Genomic DNA, 14,211 nt, shown 5'->3' with positions numbered 1-14,211 from the left:
CCCATCAGCCTATTCCTCATCACTCTCTCTTTTTCAGTTCCACCTCTTTCCACAGCACATGAACTGTTCTGCTTCTCTCTCTCCTATGTCTCCATATATTTGCTCATCGTAATGGCACCTACCCGCCTGGTGCCACAAGGCGATACTCTGGGCAGGCCTCTGGATGCCTTTAGCCATCCTGGACTGTGAGGACCCAGGCTGGTCTGTGGGTGTCTTTCATCCACCTGAGCCATATGGCATCAGGCAGGCCTGTTGAAAATACAACTTCTAACGTGAGTCCTAGATAACGTTAAAATGTACTCACCCAGGGTTGAGATTGGACTGATCTTTCCTCCACCTGGGAATTAATACAGTTTGCAAAATGAGTTTGGCTTTCTTTTTAGGAAAAATTGTAGTTCCTTTCAGTGAATTTTTCAATGTTTGGGGGCAAAGGTGGCATTTTTTTGTTAAAAAGTAGGTTTTGTTTTGACACTATACTGTAACTATAGTAAATTCACCCTTTGTAAGCATACATCATAAATGACATGTTTAACTGTATATGGAAGTGTTAACATATATTTCAAATGGCTCTGCCATTTTACCTTCCTCCAGTGTGAAAATTTAGTTACTCTGTGTTCTCATATGTACTCGGGATGAAGAGTGTGCTGTTTGCATGATAAGCCCTGAATATGCTGCGTGCTGCATTTTTCTCTGTTGCGCACAGTAAATACATTACTCTTGTACTAAAGCTTTCAACTCTCTCTCTTGCAAATGCTCTAACTCAGCTCTCCTCTGAAAGTCAGAGTGCAAACTGACACTCATGTGGACACACGCACCTACCTGCCTATGGTTCCATGTGTCATGTGTTTATCCTTCATTAAAAGAAAAACTCGAAAACTCAAAACTCAAAACACTCATGCGCGCACATATGTGTGTGTGTGTGTGTGTGTGTGTGTGTGTGTGTGTGTGTGTGTGTGCACATGTGCACGTAGAAAAGGCAAGATGAAGATGAGTTACATAGTTTCTTCAGCTTCTAGGTAGTGGAAGGATCACTATTAGTTGAGTGGAAGTCTGCTTGCCTCATTCATTTCTCTATAGCCCATGCCTTTCTCTGGTTGATTGGACTTTTCAGTGTTTTCCATGAGTAGCGGTAGGTTTTTTTTCCCCTCGTAGCTGCAGTGAGGAAGGGTGGATGTACAGAGAGATAAGTAATGAGGCACTAACTCGGTGCTAACGATGGGCTACAGCAAGGAAAAGAAACTGTGGAAATGTGATAATGAAGAACTTCTAACTTTAGGTTTCCCTGGAAGCGGGATTGTCAAGAAGTCTTACTGGGAGGAGGACATGACCAGGGTGAGTTTCTTCTGCCCCAGCACCAGTGCCGTCGGAGACAGGCGTGAAGGGCAGCGAGGGAGAGTTGGGCCGATTTACCTTACTGTAGTTATGAACTGGCTACAAGAGAATTCACAGAAATCAAAGCTGCTTCATTCGGAAAGAGCTAGAACTTGCCCAAAATTATGCATTGAGAATTAAAAACCAAAGCCAAACCAATAAATAAATAAATAAATAAATAAATAAATAAATAAATAAATAAATAAATAATAAATAAAATTATTCTCCTCTGTCTTCACTGAAACTTCTTGAACAATCTTTAGGAATATTCAGCCATGCTTTTGGCCTGCAATGAGAATTAAAAAACAAAGCCAAACCAATAAACAAACAAACAAACAAACAAACAAATAAATAAATAAATAAAATTATTCTCCTCTGTCTTCACTGAAACTTCTTGAACAATCTTTAGGAATATTCAGCCATGCTTTTGGCCTGCCAACTGTCATCTGTGAGGAGATGGGGGAGTGAATGAGCAAAAGAGACTAAAAGAACGAAAAAGAATTCTCTTAAATAAGCCTGTACTTTTGGCGGATGTGGCTGTTGTGGAAAAGGACTTCTGTCTTAGCAGATGACACTTTGAAGCAGAGACTAGCAAAGCCTAGGACTGGACCTGAACTGCCACCAACTAAAGCAGTTTCAGGGACCTGGGTACTTGCTAGTCATCCTGCACCTCAGCTCCCTCACAGTGATACCCAAGTATTTCACTGGGTGATTTCTTACAATCAGTTTTAGCGTTATGATCCATTATTCTAAAGTATATACAGAGTAAATAACCAATTATTTCTTTGCAAATAAAGACAGGGTTTGGGGGCAGGAAGATGAGGATTAGCTCCCTTTCCTATGATGTAGGGAGGAGGCATGAATCTGCATAAGAGAACTGTCTCTCTTCCATTGCTTTGAAACTCAGATGGGTATTTCATGGTTCTTTGCACTGTAAATTGTTGTAATTATTTCCCAAAGAAATTTCAGGTCTCTGTTGTCGGTGTCAGATCAGATTGGCCAAGGAAAAGCACAGCACAACCATCTTGAGACTGTAGCTGGGATGCCATGCTGAGGCCATTTCCATCTTCATTATAATTGTCACAAGAAGAGCTGTATACAATCACGGTTGTAGTCTCTCCTGTTGTTGATCGGATCCACTTCCAGAAGTACATAGAACGTCTCCTGCGCACTAACTTGATTCATGGCTCTCTCCAGTTACCTTTTTGTTGCAGTGTGAAGGGGAAGGGTCTATGAGAAACTGGAAAGTCCTGGGACGGGTCGGATCAGAATGAATTCTAGAGTGAAGGAAGAATCAAGAGGAATCGATGACAGAATCAAGTTCATTGTCTTTGTTCTTGAGACTTCCTTTCCTTTTGCTTAGACAGTGCTTGCAGAGGCAGGTATGGGGAGCGGACAAGCAAAGAGAGCTGCTCAGTGTTACTGTTTGAGCCTGAGTAATTGGTACTGTGATAACTGTGCAGCGAGACTCCTGTTACTTAAGAAAAATACTCTAATACCAGTGATTATGGCCTGTGATTTGACATCACAGACAGAGGTGGATCAAACTGGGAAGGAGGACAAAGAACATTTCCAGTTAGAGAGTGCTTCAGGTTCAAAGTTCACAGCAAGACATAACTAGCAGATTACAGAGACCAAATGTGTTTGTAAGTGAACAGCATATTGGATGCCACTTTTGCCATTAGTGTGCTGGTCACATGAATAGCCCCTTAGGTGACATATCCTTTGGTTGAACGACATTGGCAAAACCAAATGTTTCAGATTATATAAGAAGAGTAAGAGTCCCTTTTCACTTGGGGTTATCAAATAACGTAACTGACAAAATACTATGACAAAGGCAATTTAAAGTATTTTTTTTTTGTCATAATGTGTTTCAAACCTAGGGTTTCATATATGCTAGGCAAGTGCTCTACCACTCAGTTGAAGATCAAGCCCATAGCAAAGGTTCTGATTTTGATTGTGGCTGACTGTAGTAGTAACTACAGACTCTGCATTCATGATATATTTAGTGTAGAGTCTTTTCTGGTATTGTCCTTCAAAGACTGTTGTTTTACACATTTTGTCTTTCCTGATGTATTACCTCTGTGTTAGAAAGAACCCTACCTTCTCCCATAGCTCCCATTAACTCTCTGATTAGTGATTTAGATTAGTCATTTTAGCATATCCATAACTTACTTATTTATCATCTACCAACTGTAACCCACAGGCCATACCTGGCCACTATGTTTATATGAATAAACTTTATTAGCTAGAGCCATGCTTATGCCTCTGCACACAGTTTGTGGCTGCTTTTTATCTACAGTGGTGAACGTGAGTAACCATGACAGGCTTAGCCTAAAGTGTTTACCCTTCAAGTAGATTTTAAATACTCTTACTAAAAGAAACGACTATGTTGTGAGGCAATGTATATGTTAATGAGCTACATTTAGCCATTTCAGTATATATACATACATATACATATATATATATATAAAATCTCAAAATATGTTGCATACTATAACGAGCTATAATTTTATCTGTCTATTCAAAGTAAAACAAAAATTACATAAATTTAAATACATTTCACATCTGGCTCTTTGTAGAAGAAGTGGCTGTTCCCTGATTTATAACTCAAGAGTGATGAGTCACTAGCTCTTGACTTTTTAAAATTGGTGCAACTCATTTTCAAACAAAATCTTATCTAAAACTCTCATGTACAAAACAAACAAAAACAAAGCTTATGTGGTCAAAGAATTACTTGAGATTGAAGAAATACATCTAATCGGGCTCTTCTTCTCCTGTAAGTTCCTGACAAGGGCTTGTAGGAAGGGGTCCCACATGCTAAGAATGTCTGCAAGGTTTGGCATGGCATTGCAACTCCCCAAGTCGCTCCTCGTTTTTTAATATGCACTGAAGAAGTGGATCCAGTGACAGAATAATCTCATTTCCAATCTCCCCTTCTCCGTCTGTAGGAAAGTTTCATGTATCTTTAAGCCAATTGTAATTGGTGGAACTGTTAGTACTGTGGTGATTCTGAAACATGATGTATGCTGTGTGGCAAGTCCTAAAAGTCTTTGTGTTTCTTGGAAAACTTTTGTCTACTGATAAAAGAGAAACTGAAGCTACAGTTTTAAAACAGACCCCAGGGGTAGAATCTATCAAAGCATCGTGTCTCAATGGCTACATGCAAGTTTTTGTTTCAAAGCATAGACTGATGAGTAAATTGTTTATTTCCATACACTTTGAGCTGGCTTTTCTGATGATGGAGGGGGCAAAAGAATTGGATGTGGTCTAACAGCACAATAAAATCCAATTCAGTTAGTGTTTATGGAGTGCCCACGGGCGTGGGCTATTGTGTTAGACAAGATAAAAACCTCAGCGGTGCTCATGTGCTCTGCAGTGAATTTTGAAGACTTCTTTTGCCTTCCCGGATAGCTTGAAATCTCTCATCTCATTGAAGAAAGTACCCAGTGAAGGATATAACCCTACCTCTTGACTTTTTAGTGCATATGGGAGCAAAGGTAGTAGCAAGATGGAATAAAGATAAAGGAAAGGAACTGATAGCCACTGACTCTTCTTTGAATACTGTACACTACACTTTATAAAAAAAACTTTATTATTCCTCACAAAAATTCAGGGGCAGGTCTAAACTCTCAAAGGCACACAATTACATGGCAGAATAGGGTTCTAAGTCAGGTTGCTGAAACACATCAGATTATAGTATCGATGAACTGATTCAAAATGGTCAAAACGCCTGACACATTGTCATGCAAATGCCCATATGACAAAAGTACATCTAAAACTCCAGAATTGTGAAAATGATCAAAATACACAGGGCTGCAAATGATTTGTATATGATGGGAAGCAATCATGGTCTGAATATGTAACAGGAAGTTGTCTTAGAGATTGAGTGCAGTGCTATATTCTGTAACACAAATCTTAAAAGGTCTTATTAATTAAAAAAAAAAAAAACAGCCGGATATTGGGGCAAAAGCTGAAAGATCAGAGAAACAGAACAAGTCAGCCACGTTCTTACTTCTACGAAATCCTCAGCCTCAAGAGAGAGACTTTCTACATATGCATGCCCTATATACCTTTTTTTGCCCTGCCATCTTCCTTCCTTCCTAGTGCTGGGATTAAAGGCCTATGCCACCACACCTGGCTCTGTTCCCAGTGTGGCCTTAAACTCACAGAGATCCGGATGGATCTCTGCCTCCTGAATGCTAGGATTAAAGGCATGTGCTACTACTGCCTGACCTCTATGTATAATATAGTGGCTGGCTTTGTCCTCTGATCCCCCAGGCAAGCTTTATTGGGGTACACAATTTATCACCAGAATATTTTTCTTTTAAGATCAAGGATTAGCAAATGTATTCTTTTTTCTTCCCTCCCTCCCTCTCTCCCTTCCTTTCTTCCTCCCTCCCTCCCTCTCTCCCTCCCTCCCTCTTTCTTTCTTTCTTTTTTTGCTGGTACTGAGGCTTACAGCCAGGGCTTCATACATACAGGCAAACCCTCTACCATTGAAGTGTTGTCCCAGCGCTTACAAACATTATCTGCAAGAACTGAATGGCTAGTTGTTTTAGGCTTTGCAACCTGCACAACATCAATTCTGCCATTTCAGTGCAAAGGAGCCATAGATGAAGTCTGGTGAAACTATCCATGGGGTTAGGGATATAGGTCAGTTGGTAAAATGCTTGCTTTGCCTGCCTATAGTCTTGGGCTTGATCACCAGCACTGAACATTACTAACAGGTCTATTATCCCAGAACTCAGGAGGTAGAGGCAGAGGATCAGGAAATTCATCCTGTCTTAAAAAATAAAAACCGACCAACCAAACAAACAAAAAGCTCTTCATGAACAGAATTCAATGTGTCATTAAATTTTCTAGATTTTATTTTAATTGTTTACCGGTGTAAAAAACCATTATTAGCTTCTGGGCTATCCCCAAATAGAGGGCAGGTTAGATTGGCCTGTCTTTAGCTCTAGGGCATTTTCTTTTCAATTTCTGCTTTAGGTCTGTGACCTCAAAATACTGTATAGATCTCAATCGAAAAGGGTTCCTAGGTGTGACTTCCAAAGCTTCCAATTTAGAAAGTCTAGGGTGTGGTGTAGAATTTGCATGTGTTAGTAGCACCATGGATGATTCTTTGCCTACATCGATCAGGGTTCCAAGTGGAAGTAGAAAGCATCAAGTTTAGAAGGCTCACAGAGTTGCAATTATATGAACATTAACTAATTTGATAATTAATTAGGGTGTGTGTAGGGGACAGGCCAGCCATGACATAATACAGGAAATGTAGTGCCATCAACTGATGACCTGTTACTGCTAGACCAGAAGAAATAGGAGGAGGAGGAGGAGTCATCAGAATCTGGGAGAGAGAGAATAGTTGGAGAAAGTCTCTGAAAAACAATGTTTCTGTGATATTGAGGGGACCTTGCATCCAAGATGACATTTGCAAGTATGGGCTGAGGTGAGGCTGAAGGGAAAGTTAAGATAATTTGAAGAGAGGCATAGGCAGGCAGCAATTTTAGGGAAAAATGACCCTAGTTCATATTCTTTTCCCTTGAAGAATACTTACACATCTCAGTCTCTTATTGCCCATGATGCCACGCAGTAATGTCAGATATTGACTGACTCTGCTATTACTGCTGGCTGCGAGCGTTTTGAGGTGCAATGTTGTTACATGTTCTGTTGAATACATGGGCTCCAGAGGCTATAGGGATGTTTTGTTTGTTTATGTTTTTATTTCTTTGGTGTACCAGAAAGAAAGACAATCTTAGTTTCCTTGCTTTGTAGCAATCTTTTTCATTCTTTTATTGTCCCTATTAATGCCCACAAAGAGGACCATGTATTCAATCTAGCCCAATGAGTGTGTGTGTGTGTGTGTGTGTGTGTGTGTGTGTGTGTGTGTGTGCACGTGCATGCATGTGTGAGGGGTGATATATAAATATAAGTCAATGGCTGAATCAAGAGATTCAGATAAATCTCTTGAGTTGATTTTGATTCCTAAGGGTTGTGAGACTCAAAACAAAAGAGCAAAGGGAACATTTCTTTGAGAAGGCGCCACTGTGGTCTAAAAATTTTACATATCCATTTGGCTTTTGCTATTTGCATAATAACCATCCATTTATTTTCCCATTTGTCTAAATTTACACATTCATATGGTTTACTTTATACATAAGAAGCGATCACTCCCTCTTACCCCCTGTCAGTATGAAGCAATGGAGAAAATCTGTTTGCCAAATGAAACATGTAAGAGTTTCTCAAAAGGAACTCTAATGAACTTGTGGTAGCTCAGGAGGAAAATAGAATGGCAATCATTTTCAAATTAGTTAGATTCCTCTTTGTTCTCCAGAAGATTTTGAGAGGATTGTCTTAACCTCAAGCCAGAGAGTCCACTCTCCTGCTAATGTCCTGATTATCCAGTAAGTTCTTGTTTTTGATGCATTGTTCTTCTAGTCTTCTGTTTGGGGGCAAAGCCATTTCCTTGGGAATGTTGAATAAAATCCCTGAATTTCCAAAAGCATTCATAGATAAGGTTTGAGAAGCCAGTTTCTCAAAGACCCTTTCTTGTCTCCTTCTTCCCACTGACAGAGTGTGAGAAGTTATTAGGCATTCTGCACTTGGATATTCTTAGATAATAAGATAAAATATATAGCCAGAATTGTCAGTGAACTAGAAAAAGAAATAAAGCAACTAACTGATCACTCACCAGAGCAGCTAATTACAGAAAAATAAATTTCCATTTTCTTCTTTGATGAATTCTCTCTGGCTCTATTTGATTAATTACAGTATATAAATTGAAGCGAGTTCTCAGAGGTGGGAAGCCACTAGGAATGCTCTTTGGAAAGGTTCAGTGAATTCTATCATCGCTGGAATCATGGAGGGCTACTTAATCACATGCTCCTCTCATTTAGTCGCGTTGAGAGGCATGGCACTATAACCTTTAGGAAGTTTCTAAACTACTTATTTTAATGGACACATATCAAACAAAATGTCCTTACTGAAGACGTCTTAAAAAATACCAAAGACCTGGTTCACAGAACCTGACTCAGTTTTCAGAATATCCTTTGCCTCATTTGCCCGTGTTAGATTTGGTTACCTCCTCATTATGACAAGTAGCATGTCCTCGTCCATCTCCAAGACTGCTTTTGTTGCCTGGAATCTGGTTCTTCCTCATGCTATTTTTTTTTTTTTTTGTAATTTTCCTCTCATTTGTCCTGTAAATGATGGTTAACATATAAGTCTCTTCTATGGCTTTATGACTTGATCATCTCATAACTGTAATTGCCCCTCGAATGGAGGAAGTGGATAAAGGCAGGCACTCGAGTTGTGGGAGAAGGGCACTGAAGTCGCTTTCTTACCTGTACTATCTTTTTCTTTTGTAAGTGAATTTGAAACATCATTGATGAGTTGGAGGAGGGGCAGAAAATGTGCTAGGGCCTGACCTGGCTGTTTCTTCCATGGAACATTATTTCAGACATTGATTTCAAAACCACACAAAACCAAACAAAGCAACAAATTGGAAAGACATCAAGGGTCTTATATTCTGTTCTTCGTACGCTCCTCTTTTCTTTCTTTTTTTTTTACACTCCTCTTTTCAAAGACATTTTGAAATCGATCACCTTGGAAACCAGAGGAAGTGGAATAAAAACCTACAGGATCTAGAGGAGCATTATGGATGGGGACTGGGCCACATAGGCCTGCTGGGTGGTAGCCAGCTTACCCACTTCTAGCGGGGGACCTGAGAGAGCCTTGGAGGCCCTAGTAATCCTAGGGGATTCTTACTATGCAGGAATTTGTCCCAGTCTTTTCTGATCTCTGCTTTTTCCAAGGAAATATGGAAATATAGATTTTATGTGAAGTTTTGTGATGTTTTCAAAGTTTGAAATCAATTCAGTTAAAGCCGAAATATGGTGAGGGCTGATGGTCCACACATGCAAGCCACATTGAGGCTCCAAAGCACCACCGTGCAGCCTCTGACAGATTGTCTTCTCTGCTTGGTGAGATGCCGGCCTGAGGGACTCCAGTCGTACGGAAAGAGAAACTGCTGTTCATATGCTTTGATTTTAGTGTAAGGAGTTAATGAAACCGACATAAATTCACAAGGACATGCGTTTGCATGAAAGAGACCAAATATCGCTCACTGTCTTAGCACGGAGAGAAATGCAGAATTATATAGTTTATTCGCTTTTCTCTCCTCGAGTTATTTAAAAGTCTTCATTAGCCCATGGAAATTTTTCCTGATTTCATGGGGATCTTTAATTTACACACTTCTGGTTTTATAGAAGAATCTGTCAAATACATTTCCATTTCTTTTTGCTTGGATATTTAAGGTGTAAGTTTTAAATATATACTTGTTGATAACATCTTTTACATACATACATACATACATACATACATACATACATACATACATACATGTGTATAGTGAGGAGGCTTGAGAGGAGTCAGAAGAAAGGCACCTGGGAGAGTCTGGAGGGAGGAAAAGGAGGATGTAAAGTGATGCAATTCTATTTCAATTAAAAACATTAAAAATAAATAAATGATGTGTATGTGTGTTCATATTTTCTTTTTTCTTTCTTTTTCCCTCTCCCAACCTCCCCTACACCCCTCTAAAGTCACCCCTCCTCCATATTAGCTCAGAAGGAGGTGGGCCTCTCATGGGCATCAGCAAAGCATGTCATATCAAGCTGCCATAAGACCTAGTACCTCTCCCTGTATTCAGGCTGGGCAAGGCAATCCAGCATGAGGGATAGGTTCCAAAGAGCCAGTCAAAGCACCAGAGAACAGACCTGCTCTTATTGCAGGGAGTCCCACAAATAGACCCAAGCTGCACAACTGTTATGTATACACAGAGGGCCTGGGTTGGTCCCATGTCGGCCCCCTGGTTGTTGGTTCAGAGTTGGTGAGTTCCCATGAGCCAGGCTAGCTGTTTCTGTGGATTTTTCTGTGATGTCCTTGATCCCCCTGGTTCCTACAATCACTCCTCCCTCTCTTCAGCAGGATACCCAGAGCTCAGCCCAATGTTTAGCCATGGGTCTCTGAACCTTCCTCCATCAGACACTGGATGAATGCTCTCCAATGACAACTGGGGTAGTCACCAATTGGATTACAGGGGATGGCCAGTTCAGGCTATGCATCCACTGCTGCCAGGAGTCTTAGCTGGGACCATTTTTGTAGAGTCATGGAAGTCTTGGCTAACACAGTTATTAACTACAGCAGAACTTGCTTGATTATGGGAGGAAAGATAATGCACATATGCTCAGATTAATAAGAAAGGCAGGGTAGAGTGCTTACAAATACCAGCTTTTAGGAGAAAAACTGAAACACTAATGGTTAAGAGGTTTGTTTTGAGTTAAGAAAGACAAGGGATTGAATCTCACATTTCTTTCTTTACAGAATGTTCTGAATTATGGTACCTCCTTCCTTTAAAGACAGAGTCTCATGGAACCAGGCTTATCTCCAACTCTCAGAGAAGCCCAGGATGAGATTGATCTTCTGAGTCTTCCCCTTCCTCTTCCAAAATGTTGGGATTACATGAAGCACCATGCTCAGTTTATGTGGTGCTACAGTGCTAAGGAGTCAAACAAGACGTCTACACACCCTTATACCTTCTACATCTTTTCTCTACTTTCCTGTTTCTCTCACTGCTATAAATCCATTTTTATTTGTTAATTTGATTTCCTTGCTTGAGACCTGTTTTTTATTCTTTTCCTTCCTTTGCTGTGGCACCCCTTAGACCTCCAACCTGTGTTCACAAGATTGAACTGAAGTTTTGGGAGGGTACAGGCTTCTTCATGACTCCATAGGCCAGGTTAGCTCAGTGTTTCACACACACATATAGGTAATAGATGAGTGTGACACACGTCTGGCGTCTGTTTCAGTGTGAGACTATGTTAGTTCCTGGTATACAAACTTAAATAAGATTTCGACCATGTTTCCACCAACCTAGCAGAGAAATACATACACACACAAGTCAGCAGTTGTATAAACAGAGCTGTTCTAGACAGCATTGTGGTCCAGGATTTCTGAAAGGCATCTTGGAAGGAGTTAGCACTTTCTGTGTTCTAAAGGATGCAACTATTATCAGAAGTAATGAGATTCAATCTTAGATTGTATGAGCTGACGATGGGATAAGAGAACATGGCTAGGAAATCTGTTAGGAGGAAAGATTAAATAGGACTTGTGAGTGATGAACTGAAAGTTAGGTGGTTCAGGACAAGATCATGTGTAGTGTTTTTTTCTTTCTCTCTTTGAGACAGGGTTTCTCTGTGTAACCCCGGCTGTCCTGGAACTCATTCGTAGATCAGGCTGGCCTTGAACTCAAAGATCTGCCTGCCTCTGCCTCCTGGGTGCTGGATTAAAGGCATGCACCACCACAGGTGGCCAGGTTTAGTTCTTAAATTTCCAACTTAGAAGAAGGTGGCAGCTGTTCAGGGATATAAGGATTCATGAAGAAGAAGTAACACTGGAAGAAAAAGGGATGATGGTCACGCCAGGAATGGTCTGGACTCCTTGACATCACTCCTCGGTAGTTATTCTTTGTCTTATTTAATTGTCTCAGTCCCATGTCCTGATAAAAAACATGTGGCCATATATTTATGCATTTCTCTCCAGGGAGATGATATTGTTCTGGAGGAGAATGGAGATGAGGCACCTCAATGTTGTTAAAGGAAGGCTTCTGCCATCAGTCATGTGCAAAGCAGCTTCAGCACCTGAGCATGCCTCAACAGCAGGAAGCCTCTGGTATCTGCACCTGCATCTGGTGACTGAATCAGATGGGCAATGTAACAGACAAAAGGAAACCTGCTGTACCCCGGTCTGCTAGGTACCTGGGTGCTGTTGGATTCGTGACACAGCTCCGTTTCTGACTTGGCTCTGTAATTTCCTCTCCATCTCTAATGGTTAATTTTGATTGTCGACTTGTATGGGTCAAGAAACACCTAGGGCATTGGTGACATACACCTTTGGGTGTTCCTGCAGAAAAATTTCCAGAGAAAATCAACTTTAGGGCAATGATCTACTCGAAATGTGGGTGGCACCAAGCAACGGGCAAGGATCCTAGCCTGAATAAAGCGGAAGAGGAGAGGACGATCTGAATGCTAGCATTCTCATTCCCTCTACTTCCGGTTCAACTGGGATATGAGCTGGAAGCCACCACACAGCGCCACTGGCACAGAGGCTTGCCAGCCACTGTGTATTCTCCGTTTGTGATGCACCGTACCTACCCACTCTGTGAGCCCAAATAACTCTCTCTTCTTTTCAGTTGCTTCCTGTCAGGTTATTTGATCATAGCAAAGAAAAAGATAAGTCATATTCTTTCCCTTTCCAATTCTGAAGACTAAGACCATCCTGTATTTCCATACCACCTACTATCTGCTTGTGCGAAACTCAACCTGCACATAGACAGAGGATGGCAGACTCTTTACCGATCTCTCCCAGTATCCCCGAATGACACCACCTCTTTCCTCTGCTTTTACAGTGCTTTCAATCTCCTCCAAGCATCTCTGATTAAAAGTGTTAGTGGTGCTTTGGGGAGACAGAAGAACCTCTGGGAGGTGGAGACTTATGGGATATTCTTTAATTGTTTGGTGTCACAACTTTGAAAAGGGCTGTGGGATCCCACACACTTTCTGCTTCTCTTTGCTTCCTGGTTAATGAGGTGCAGAGTTTTGCTATGCCCCCTGCCATAGTGTACATGTTGTGTAAGGTCAAATGTAATGAGATCATTCAGTCATGGATCAGGGCCTTTAGAACAGGGAGCCAAAATAAGCCTTGTATCTTACAAGCTGATGATCACAGGTACTTTGTTATGATGATGAGAAGATGATTTATACAGGGTCTTTTGAGAAAGGGGTTCAGAGAATATGTCCTAGAATGCAGTGGAGTAAGGGGCCATAGTTAGATTCTAATTGTTAACAGCTTAATAGGATGAGCTGAGGTTGCCTTGGCTTAGGAAGAAACAAACCTGAGAAAACAAGCACATAATTAATTTTATGATTGTATTAAAGGTACTTCCGATTTCCAAGAAGGTTTCGGTCTAAAACCAGCACATCACTGCAATTGTTCTAAAGGGAAGACTACTTTCAGTGAAGAATTTCAAAGAAATCGTGGGAAAGTTTAAAGCAACTCTCGTTGCTGTGAAGAGGAACCCTTTAATTTCTTAGTAAATGAATGCAGTGTGATAATAATATAATGATACCTTAAATTTAGATTGCATATTTACTTTCCCCTAAGACTTTCCTGAGGGACTTAAATGTATTGTCATTTCTTGCTCCTTACCCCTGGCTTTCCTCAAATGGGGAGAGGAAGAATAGACATAATTGAATCTTTAATAGCTAATATCCCATTTTTTATTCAACTGCCTCCCCAATCCACCTGTATTATAGTTCTGAAATAGTGCTAAAATGATTTTTACTTCCTGTCTTTTGACAGCCTAGGGCTGAGGTTGTTAGAATGAGAAATGAAATGATTTGTATGAATAGAGCAGTGAAGGGTTGTGAGGATAAAGGCTCATTCTACTGGAGACTGAGTAACCTACAAGAATAATCTACCTTTTGATCACCAAAAATTGATTCAATTTCTCAAGCTTTTCTTATCATTAAAGAGCTATCCTTCCTGATATTTGGGTATCTTGGCAATGTGCTCTGCTTGGACGCTGCAAATTATCTTATAAATATACTGTCTTATTTATCTTCCACAATGATCCTGGGTAGAGCACTCCTTCTTTATTTCATGGAGACCATCACTGTGGCTTGAAGGGGCTGAGTAAGAGTCCCAAGATCGTGCACCTAGAAGGAGTCCTTGCTGGGATTCGAATCCAAAATCTATTGCCTTCCAAAGGTAGAACTTGTGACC

The sequence above is a fragment of the Peromyscus californicus genome, unplaced genomic scaffold (genome assembly GCF_007827085.1).
Source record: "Peromyscus californicus insignis strain IS unplaced genomic scaffold, ASM782708v3 Scaffold_20__1_contigs__length_68692818, whole genome shotgun sequence".
Lineage (NCBI taxonomy): Eukaryota > Metazoa > Chordata > Mammalia > Rodentia > Cricetidae > Peromyscus > Peromyscus californicus.
The sequence above is the reverse complement of the archived record's forward strand: the minus strand, read 5'-3'. Positions refer to the sequence as shown.